The 12,118-nt window shown below is 39.8% G+C and overlaps 1 protein-coding gene across 1 annotated transcript in view; it reads left to right on the top strand.

The window, feature by feature from the left end:
- The window catches only part of EXT1 (exostosin glycosyltransferase 1), a 269,989-nt gene that overhangs the window by 138,196 nt on the left and 119,675 nt on the right, over nt 1–12,118 (top strand). The window lies entirely within an intron of this gene.

Genomic DNA, 12,118 nt, shown 5'->3' on the forward strand with positions numbered 1-12,118 from the left:
GTGTCATTATTGATTAATAACCACACTGAGATGCAGATATTCTAAAATCATTTTGATCTACTTTTTAAATTTGCTGCTTTGTCGTTGTTGTTTGAAGATTCTAACTTCTTTGAGTATTGCTTACTATAATGAGAGAGCTAGTTGTGCGGGGGTTACAGTTGGGTTGGCTCATTGTTTAGGGGAGAAGAGGATGGGTGATGGCATGCTGTTGGTAGCACATTTGTTTTAAGTAAGTCGCAGATGCAGAGAACTTGCAGAACAGTGATGGTTTTGAATTTGAACTCTTCTTGAGCACTGGTGGGATTTAAAGTAAGGCTCCAGATTCAGGCCTGGGTTTGATCCTCAATTCTGATCAGTTTGTATCCTTCTGCAAGGATGTCTGTTAGTCTATTGACAAAGAAGGCTGTGGTGGGGGAGCTTCACGCTTGCTCCATTCCGCGGCATTCCAGGTACTGTACAGTTCTCCACTTTGCCACCTCAGCACACCAGCTTTGGTCACAAGCTGGTTCTTCTCATCACATCAGGGCATGACAACTTCTAGAAGAAGTCTCTTCGTTGGGTCCTCTCTCAGGAGCAAGGACACCTTTCCTGGAACCTGTCAGCAGACTTCCCTCAGCTTCCTTCACCGGCGAGTGGAAGTGCCTCACCATGACTGGCTCACCAGCCCGCTGACCCCCATTCCTCTGAGGAGGAATCAGCGCTGGGCTGGGGTTCCCTCCCCTGAAGCAAATAGCAAATGGCTCTGGGAGGAGTGCAGACACACAGTGGAGATTCTTCTGAAAAGGAGGATCAAAGCCAGAAATGGATATTAGAGTGATAACCAAGATATTTACCATGGCCTCAGTTTTCTCAATTGTAAAATTGTAAAAGAGGGAAAAAAAAATATGTATATATATTTATACATTTATATATATTCCCTCTTTTTTTAATATATAGTACTATATATATTTTAAATCTCTCTCTCTCTCTCTCTCTCTCTCTCTCTCTCTCTCTCTATATATATATATATATATATATATATATATATATATATAGCACTTACAGGATTATTGTGAGAATCAAATGAGTTAATATATATAAAGCATCTAAGACAGTGCCAGGCACATAAGAAACATTCAATAAGTAATAGCTATAATCCATTGGTCTCAGAATAAATGTTAAATTAAAAAATACAAGAGATAATAAAACAGGCATGGGAATGACCGAACTACACGGCTACATAAAGAACTGTAGTTTGAATTGGAAGCAACGGCATCATTCCGTTTTGATAATTTGGGGCTGGTCATTTGGGAGATTGAGGCATAAGCATTTGAGTCTTCCAGGATGGCTTTGTCACCAGAAGTGTAGCCCACCAGGTAGAAGTGAGCTAGGAGGAGCAGAGAGAACAGAGCAACTGAGAGAGAACTCAGGGCATTGATTAGCCTGTAAGCTTTATTGGGGTTCACAGTACTGGAAAAAGCCATTTTCAGAATCATGGGAGCAGAATGACTCTCCCATTATCTGGGACCCAGGCACAGTTATGCTAGCTGGATGGTTTTATGAGGAAAGATTAAAACAGCAATACATATATTTGTATAGCTTGGCTAGGTGACAGCTGAGGAGGCAGCTGGGTTAGAGCTCAAAATAAGATAATAGTCTACAGATCTCTGGAAGGCTTGATAAACAAAAGAGGGAATTGTTATTTGGGGGCACAGTGGGGAAAGTGGGTGAACAGAAGAAAGGGAAAGTAATTAAAATGTTCACATCCTTGCCAGAATTAAAAGCTATTATGTATTTGGTTTTCTAACTGTATTTTTCAGTCATGTACAAGCCATTAAATATGGCTTGTAATATGTCAGTTGGTGAATAATCTTTATATTACTATAAAACTGATGAACCTCTTTGGTACACACAAATCCACCTTCCATTCTTCCATGGCTTGCCTCATTTAAGCCAATGCAGAATTGAAAGAGGAGGAAAGGTATATTGAGGCTTTATTATGAAATGTCTTCTCACCCACAAATTTTGAGAGCTGATTCTGTTTTCCTGCTAAATTATGGATTCCTTGAAGGAACTGTGTCATTCTCATCTTTCCATGGTCACTCTTTAGCAGAGTTTCTGGAATGAAATACTCTATACATATTTGCTGGGTAGGTGTTGACCAAGCGAACCAACTATATTTCAAAGGTAATATGACACACATTTTGTATTCCAATAACATTCTAGTATTTCATACTTCGTTACCTATACAACAAATTCTTGTGCTACTTCACGAAGATGGAATGTGGTGATATGTATTTTTAAAAAAGGAGGGGTTCTTTAAGACTAAATTAGAGTGGGCATGTGTCCTAGGATGATCACCAAATAATCTGACAGAAGCCACTAGGAGCCACGTTTTTATGTATCCAGTACTAGTAATTTCTGATATTGATTCAATTGACTCTTATCTTAAGTAACGCCCAAACCATCTCGACCAGGAGTCAGCAAACTCTTTTCTTCAATAAGCACATAGTAAATGTGTTTGGTTTGGTGAGCCATATGGTCTCCGTCATAACTGTTCAATTCACCCATTGTGGCATGAAAATAGCCATAAATAATACTTAAATGAAAGAGCGTGGCTGTGTTCCAATAAAACTATGAACACTGAAATTTGAATTTCATATTCTTCTTTTGATTTTTTTCCCCCCAACCATTTAAAAATGTGAAAATCATTCTTAGCTGGCAGGCGGTACCAAAACAGGCAGCAGACGAGATTTGGCCATGGGCTGTAGTTTGCAGCCCTCTGATGTGGACCAGTCATCTACTGAGTGTGCTGTCAACAAAGGAAGTGGTCTATGTAAAGAGCATGATTTAAAAGAAATTAGGAGCAGGCAGAAGAATGGTTTGCCTGTAGCCATTTGCATAGACCTCACTGCAGTCATAATTCCCTTGGTTATTATTATTATTATTATTATTATTATTATTATTTCCCCCAGAGGCAGCAGATGTCCCCTCTGGGGGCAGAGTCCTGGCTCATTCTTTCCTGTCTTCCAAAGGTCTAGTGCCTATGAATGAATGAACAAAAGAATAAAATAATCACTCACATTTACATGTCACAGTGGGTACTTGTGGATACTGGATTACAAAGGATGACATTTCTTTAGAGCAAAACATACAAACAGGAAACTCATTGGACTACTCTCAGTTTGCCTAGAGAATCCGAAGGTCATGAAACAGGCTTTGTAGAACATCTGGAAAAAGTGACTAGTGAAGGCGGGCTATTTAAGTAAGGAAATATGCAAATCATTTTAAGATTTCTATTCCTAATGACTGGGGTTGCCAAGGAATTTCAGTTCTCCCCTTAAAATGATCTGTCATTACTGATGCTCTAAAATGTTGCCTCTTCTCCTGCTTTCCACGTTTACAGAGGGACTAATTAACCCTCAAGAAAGGTTTCCCTGAGGAAATTATCTCAAACAGTATTTCATGTTTTAAACTAGGAACGATCTTTTCATGTTTATTCATTCTATTAAGTCTGATGTTGATTTAATTTACCCTTATCTTAATTAAGGTCCAGAATTCAATGAGATGCCCTGAAAATACAATTTTCCCCTATGTTTAAAGGTAAAGAAACCCACTTTTTTTTTTTCCTCCATGGATAGTGTGTAGGGAACCAGTAAAATTCTCCCATTAAACATATGATAAGGAACTATCTAGTTAGTGGGCTCAGTCTAGTGAAAGATCTGGGCAAGTTTCCATTAAAAAGTCAAGGTGGATTTGGACATTTTCTTTGAGCACAATTCATAGCTCATTCGTTTAATGTTCCAATATACTGATCTTTATCCTTTTTCTATGCCTATCTTTTCCACCCATTTCTTACCCCAGTGTGCTCTTCCTGGTTCTATCAGGTTAAGCTGATGTAAGCCCCAAAGGGGTGATTTGGACTTGACCGTGATACTGGCACAAAACAGCTTTTCTTCCTATTATGGCCACTTTCATTAGCCGTTGTGTTGTGATATTTTGACAAAGTAAAGGTTCATTGTGGCAGGAGCTTAAATAAACAGAAATTGGACTCATACCCCCTTTCCAGGAAAAAAATGGGAACAGCAGGCATTATCTGATGTAATTAAAGTGTGTTGAACCCTGAACAAAGTACTCAGTGTAAATCCCCATTTGGCCCTTAGAACCAGTGGCTTAAAATCAGTTCAGTGAATTACCTGCTGGTTGGAAGGTCTGTGGCCTGTCCATGGGCATGTTGTAGATTTTATGGCAAGCCTACTAGAGATTTCTTGGGCAGAAATTTGAGAAGGATACCAGATGCCATTTGGTCTCCTTTCTCTGAGTCCCAGTTACCTTGTCTACAAATAGACATAATTTCATTACCCATATGGGATTGCTGTTGGGCTTAAAAAAAGGATTTTAAGTACAGTATTTAGCACAGTTTTTCATATTAGCAGATCCTCAAGAATGAATGACTGTTACCTATTCTCTTTCCTTTTCAAAAACAACCCTCCATCCCCCAAGTTTTAATTTATAAAAGGTCTCTTTCTTCCTAGGTTGAAATATTTACCATACAACCTATTTCCTGTTTTATATTGTTGGGGACTTTCTATCATTATTTATATATAATATAGTTGAGTCCTAATCTCAGTCCATTTATTTTGTAATTTTTTTCACAAATGACTCATAAACAAGCCTGAGAGAATAACTTCCAAAAGTTTAGATGCTTTTTTACCTTGATACTTGTGTCACACACACACACACACACACACACACACACACAGAGGGTGCCAAGAAAATGTATACACATGTTAAGAAAGGAAAAAATTGTATTAAAATTACACTGATGGTAACCACTTTGAGCACCTCTTGTAATTACAGAAGTCAAACGTGACTTGTATTCATCTTTTGTTATCGATATATATTGAGTATTACTATTTTAATACAGTTTTTCCTTTCTTAAAATGTGTATACATGTTTTTGGCACTCCCGGTGTGTGTATATATGTATATTATATATATAATTTTTGCAGGTGAATATATACATATTTTTTAAAGGTACTGACATTAGATTTACCTGCAAATTATAAATATGACAACTATCTCTCTGGTCCTCTGTGATTTTTCTAATTCTCTAAAATATTTCTAAAGCTACAAGTGTGTAGGCTTATGATGGATCCATTGACTTCAAATGGATATTTGTTATTCAACCTAAATGTTATTCAGCCAGTTTCAACTGCCTTTTCTTTTATCTAGCTGAAACTTTTCTTTCTTCTGAGGACAATCTTATAAACAAATTGCTGACATATTTAAGACAATAGGATTAGAAAATTGATTGAAAATGTGCAGATTCATCTCGTTCAGAGGGTGAGAATGAGAGTTTAGGATATTTGTTTGCCAGGATACATTACCCTATGCCTTAAGCATGCTCAACAAGGAATGTTAGCATCATTAGACAACATGTAAAATTCAGACCTACGAGTATCCACCCTTCCAGTTCCAAGTTGGAATAGAGTTGTCTTCCACTGGGGAATAATTTGTCTCTATTAATTGAGAACAAATGTGCATGGGTGTTTTAATTACACAGTAAATTAGGAGAATTTAAGATGCAGAATATGTGAAAGCCAAGAATTCAAAACCAACAACTGGAAAACATAAGTAGATAAACAGGGCAAATATCTCAGCATACGAGTGCAAGCAGGTCCCAAGATAAAGAAGGAAAAAAAAACAAGATGGAGACAAATTACTAGGCTTTCACTAAAGCTCCTTTCAAGCAGAACGGATTCTGATTTATGGTTACAAGCCATCATTGGCTGTACACGGCAGGTGGAAGAGACCGTGCTCACTGGGTTTCTCTTAGATATCTGGCTTCCCCGAGTGGCCTTTCATGCATCCAGTGAAGAATAAATATTCATTTCTTATGTGGATTTAAACTTTTCAGGAAACTTCCAGAGCAAGTATTCAGTCTAGGTCCATGGAATCCTGAGAGTATATACAAAATTATATGATTATGAACGCATGTGGGGGAAGGGTCTAGAACTTGCCTTAGATTCTCACTGGAGCCTAAGATCCTAAAATGTCAGAATTCAAAGCTGCTGCTGGAGCAGCAATGAGGATATCTGTTGACTTTGTTCCCTGTCATTTAAGATTAACTAAAATTGCCTTCTCATAAACTGTTATAGCTTTTTTTTTTTTTCCAGGTAAAGGGAGCGAAAATGACTTTTCCCTCACCCCACTACAGTGGCCAAAATACTTTCAACCCAATTTGATACTTCCTTGCAAAACCAACCTGTTTGTCCGTAGTTCAGAGTACCCTTCTCTATTCCCTCTTACCATATATGCATACTTAGCTATCTCTTTTTATTCTTTTTTTAATTGCCCTAGGCATATTAGTGTTTATTGCAAGCGACCTTAAATCCTTTTTGGAAGCAGGTGGGATATGAATAAAACACAAGGTCTCAGAGCGCTGGTTGATTGATTGCAAAGCCAGGGCAGTAAAGCATGTAGGTAGTCTCTCAACCATCACTGAGGACAGAAAAATAGCTTCCAAGTGTTTGTTCTGCTGATGGCAGCTGGGAAAAGTCCTTTTCGAAAGAGAGGCTCATGAAAGTAGGAATTGGGACTTTGGCTGACCTCCAAAGTGAAACTAAGATAATTTCTGCCTTCTCAGTACTACTTTAGGCTAATTACTCCGATCTAATTACTTACACACTTGTTTTTATGTTTCCAATAGGGGTTGTGTCCTTGCTTTTACTAGTTTCTCTTCTACCCCCTCAGTAGACTTTGAGCTCCTTAAGAATGAGGGCTCTCACACTCTTTCTATTTACAGTTGTTCTTTGGGCAGGGCTTCCAGCACTGTAGACAAGGCGGTGATTTACCTTAATGATCAAGACAGTAATCTCCCATTGTTATAAGTTACCAACTTTTGACTTTCCCGACCTAGGAACCTAACAGTGTCTGCTTTGTGGAGGATCCTAAAGTGAGCCTGGGGGGAGAAGGGCTTGTTTGTGGTAAAAAAGCGTCATCAGCAACGTCCTGAAAGTTTCCAAAACTGAGTGAGGATTTGTGTTTTCCCAAGACAGTTTGCTGTGCCAGTGCTGGAGAGAGCAATGTTCCCTTTTAAATAGAGGTGATTGAGTTTAATTCATAGTAGCTGATCCCTGAAAAATTATAACGTGCAGTTGTGTATTTTTCATATAAACACTATCTCAAGAAATTGAGAGAAAGAAAAGGGTGACTGGGTAAATGTCAAGTATAATTTATGTGCTTCAGTTCGTGAACTAACTGCTGGATCTTGAGGCCACTGAAATTGACACCATTTTACGTCTCTGCAACTGGGATGCAAGTATTACCCACAAGGGTGGTTATTTCCTAGCTTATGCGGATTAAGCACATCTGTGTATAATAATGTCTGCCTTTCCCTCTCCCTCAAATACTAAGTGGAATTAATAACTCATTGTGGTCCCTTTTAACAAGACAGAACAGATCTCTGCTTAAAGCTTAGGCGGTTCCTTTATAACAGTTCTTGGCTCAGGTAGCCCATATACTTCTCAAACACGCGTCCCATTAATGTCATGAAACTGGCCTCAAAGTTATCCACGGTTTCCTCTGTTAAACGCTGATGAAGCACTTGTGGAAGAAGGAAGCGTTCTCAAGGAGCCAGCAGTCAATTCTTCTTCATTGCCCAATGTAAGTTTCATTTTCCCCAAAGAAGATGGTGGAAAAAATACCTCAGGACAGTGCCAGGTGGCATAAGGGCCAATGATGAAGTCCCCATGGGAACACAAGACGTTAATGATTAAGAAACCGTAGGCCTCCCGCCGGCCCTTGGATCAGTGTCTGCTATTGGCTGAAATAAGCTGCAAGCCTGCTCCTGGTCCTCAGGCCAAGGATAGGACCCATTTGTTGACGAAGCTTTTTGTCTGCTTTCCTTACAATCCCAAGCTATGTGCTGGCTCCTGCGGGTGGTTCAACTCCCTGGTTGTGTCTGGGCAGGCCCTGGCCTGCCGGTACCTTCATTCTGTGTGACTGGCTTCAGGAACAGGCCCCGGAGGGTGCCGGGATTAAGTACCACCCAGCGTTTATGTAGTGCTTTCCTGCGTGCTAAGTGCTTTGCCATACCCTTTTATTGCCTCTCACTCACTGATATAAAGGAAGAAAATCATTACTCAGGCTTTGATGTCAAAGGGGAAACTGAGATAGGCAAGTCAAGTGCACCTCACAAACAAGTCCAGATTAAAGCTGACACCCTCTGAACCCCAGTCATACTGGTTTGTGTTAGATTACAGTTTTCCTCAGCTATAACAGAGGAATCTTATACATTGACCCTTGTCAAATATTCTGTAGCTTTGGAATCTCATGGGGGAAGTCCAACATCTAAGAGAGGAGGATGGGGTTCTGCCAGATCCATTAAACGTGGCCCCCTCTGTCTAACTGGCCCCCGACGGGATTCCATGGAGTCCAGTTTGAGAAAATCTCTAGGGTCTCTAGGTGCTGAAATGGAGACGCACAGAGGGAGGGCCTGGTGATATGATTGAGGAGAGGTAATACACAGGGATTGGCGTCAGTCCCTAACTCTGCCAACTTGCTAACTGTGGCACCTTAGTTACTTAACCTCACCAAGCCTCAGTTTCCTCATCAGTAAAGTGGAGACAGTTAATGGGATAATCAGTTTTATAGCAGTGCCCATAGGCCTGGTCCATAGAAGTGCTCACTGAGCAAGTCATAGCACTGTTATTACTGTTGTTATAAAAAAATCGATAATAGTTGCACTTTGAACTTAGGGGAATAGGTTTAAAAATAGAAATAGTACCAGTAATAAGAACTGCCTGTTCTTCTTCTTTTTTTTTTTTAATCTTTCTTTTTTTTTTATTGGGGAATATTGGGGAACAGTGTGTTTCTCCAGGGCCCATCAGCTCCAAGTCGTTGTCCTTCAATCTAGTTGTGGAGGGCGCAGCTCAGTGGCCCACGTGGGAATCGAACCGGCAACTGTGTTGTTCAGAGCTCACGCTCTAACCAACTGAGCCATCCGGCCACTCCTCCTGTTCTTTTCATATGTGTATTCTTCTTTAGTAGGCATTCCAACCATGACCCGAGTTTTTCCAGTTTAAAATTCACGAAGTGGTTCTGTGTTACTCTATCACATGTGTCATTTCCAATTAGAGTCTTAAGTGCACAAGTTGAGTTGTAGCTGGGCAAAGCTGATACGTAATGAATGTTCACTTCTTTATATTCATCAAGTGGGAAGGAAATACCAAATCAATAGCTCTGAAGAGTAGCAAGAGAATAGTTACCGTGTTTCCCCCAAAAGAAGAGTTAGCCAGACCATCAGCTCTAATACGTCTTTTGGAGCAAAAATTAATATAAAACCTGCTCTTATTTTACTATAATGTAAGACCCAGTCTTATAGAATATGATGTGATATGATATGATATAAGACCCGGTCTTATTTTACTATAATATAATATTATATAATATAAGACTGGGTCTTCTATGAATTTTTGCTCCAAAAGACGTGTTAGAGCTGATGGTCCAGCTAAGTCTCCTTTTAGGGGAAACACAGTAGAAGTGAGTGAGTGCTGGGACAACCTTTACTCCCTGCACCCATTTCCTTTCTCATACTAGTTAAAGGTAGAATTGGGGGAGATCAACGAATGAAAACCAACACCCTCCCCCCCCCCCCCCCACACACACTCTTCCTTATTTCCATTGTATCTCCCTTATATCCATTGTACAGAATTGGAGAGTTTCTGAGAGGCGATTGGAACTGAACGGCCAGTAAATAATGGGACAATCGCTGAGGGAACCAGACAGTGGGACTGAAGCCATAGCTCAGGGAGGTTTGCCAGGTACAGCTGCTGGGGTCTTGGCATGGGTTACCCTGCAACCAGAGCAGGGACGACAGAGTGGGAGTATGAGGCCTCAAGAACCAGTTGACTGTCAAAGGAGATATCATTCCCAGCTACCCACTGACTGGCCTGTGGGTAGTTATTTCAAGTGCAAATTAGAAACAAAATGTGTTATTGCATATGTAATAAATTTCAATGGTAAAAATAAAAATCACTCGTAATTCCACTTCTCAGATTTTCTTGTTGATTGTGATCTGTGTGCCTATATGTGGATAAGTGCACTGTGCAACCTTGCACGCATGTGCACAAACACACATACACACACACATACACATACTTTTGCAAGAATACCATCACTGCTTCTTCCTTCTTTCACCCAACTGTCTACTATAGGTATTTTTTTCATTCTAGTAAATATACTTCTATAAACATGTTTTTGTATGTGGTTATGTAGTATTCCTTGGCATATATGGACTATAATTTATCAAAATACTTATTGTTGGTCATTTGGTTTCTTGCAATATGCATTGTTATAATTAGTGATGCAGTTATAATAACTATAGACATTTCTTTATATCCCTCCTTGGGCGTCTCAGTAGGATAAATAGTCAAGTTGCCTTCCATGAAAGACTTTCGATTCACTTCCTTATCAGCAGTTTATAAACATCTATTTATCCCACCCTCTGCTGCTATCAGGTAATTATCTGAAGGAAAAAAAAATTATTCTTCTGAGTTTGTTAGGGTTAACTAGGTAACTTGCGTTAATTTGTATGTTTATGATTACTAGTGAGGTTGCAAAACTTTTCAACTTTTCATATATGTATTGATCACGTGCATTTCTTCTTCTGTGAAGTGCCTGCTGATACCGTTTGCCTAATTTTCTATTATGGTGGCTCCATTTTTCTTATTTTATAAGAACTCCATACACATTCAGTCTGCCATCTCATTGTTGGTCATAAGTCCTGGCAGAATTTTCTGATGACAAGATGATCTTCCAGGAAAGACAATATCCTGGGCGCAGAATGATCCACTGGACGCAGGACAAAAAGAAAACTCAGGTACCGCAGAGCAGTCTTCGTTCTTCACAGATAGGAAGCTGTACTTTGCGGGCTCTTTAGGGATTGGTTACCACAAAGAGGGTGTACTTCTCGTGACTATTTCAATATTGTTATGTGTTCTCAACTGAGGTCCTTGAGAGAAAACATGCAGTTATTGCTTTGTGATTAGAACATGTGAGAGCAACAAGGAATCTTCTACCTCTGCCTTTCAGTGAGGATGGAGGAAGAGAGAGCTAGATCTGCAAAGCAGTTACAGTGTAGTGTCGGGGTAGTTAGCGTTTAAATCTGGATGGTTCAGGGCAGAATCATGTTTGCGTGAAAGATTTAAACAAAACCATATTTTAAAATTGCCTGGATACATACTTCCTTAGAAAACACTCTGAGAAGAACGAAGTAGTTAGGCTTTCCAGTGAAACTGTTTAAGGTTTCTACATGACTGTTTTGACAAATACACATTTAAGAGAGAAGCTGGGAAATTAGATATGGATTATTTCATTTTAGCATCAATGTGTGTATTGATTATAGATTGGGAAGGATCTTTGTAATCACTGGAGAGTATCGAACCCAGTGAACTCGTGTTCCAATGACCCATGGATAGGGGAAGCTCATATTTTCCCAGGAGCACTTGATTGCTATGTGCCAATCAGACCCCAGGCCACCTGACTTTTTATGCAACGTAAGTTTTACTACATCAGCAGAACTTGGTGGATTTTTAAGTATAAACGTTTTCTTATCCTTCCTTCATATCAACCACTGTGCCAGCCTCTGGGATATAAAAGACATGGGCCAGGTCTGCCCCGGGCCATTATCATATCATAGGGGAGAGACCCAGCAGAGTTATGGTGAATAAATGAACCCCTCAAGTATACAGGTGGTGTGATTATGGTCCGTGCACGAGGGTACAGAGAGGATACAGAGAAAGGTGGGATTCAATTGTAAAGGGCTACCACTTCACAGAAGGCTTAGAAGAAGTGAATCTTGAGCTGAGTTTAAGCAGGTGAAGAATTGGGGCTTAATAGATCAATGTGTCCACCATGTTAAAATTAATAAGTTTGGACATTAATGAGGCTAAGGAGGCAGCATGAGGTGGCAGAGAGATCATGGGCCTTGGAAACAGTTCAACCTGTGCGTGTGTCCCAGCCCCTCGAATAGCTGATTGATGTTCTGTGAGCCTGAAGTTGTCCCGTCTAGAAATAGAAGCATAATAGGTACCAAACACATAGAATTTGGACTGCAGGATGCACTTGGTACCTGA

The sequence above is a fragment of the Rhinolophus sinicus genome, chromosome 6 (assembly GCF_057876585.1).
Source record: "Rhinolophus sinicus isolate RSI-liver-muscle chromosome 6, RSI-T2T, whole genome shotgun sequence".
Lineage (NCBI taxonomy): Eukaryota > Metazoa > Chordata > Mammalia > Chiroptera > Rhinolophidae > Rhinolophus > Rhinolophus sinicus.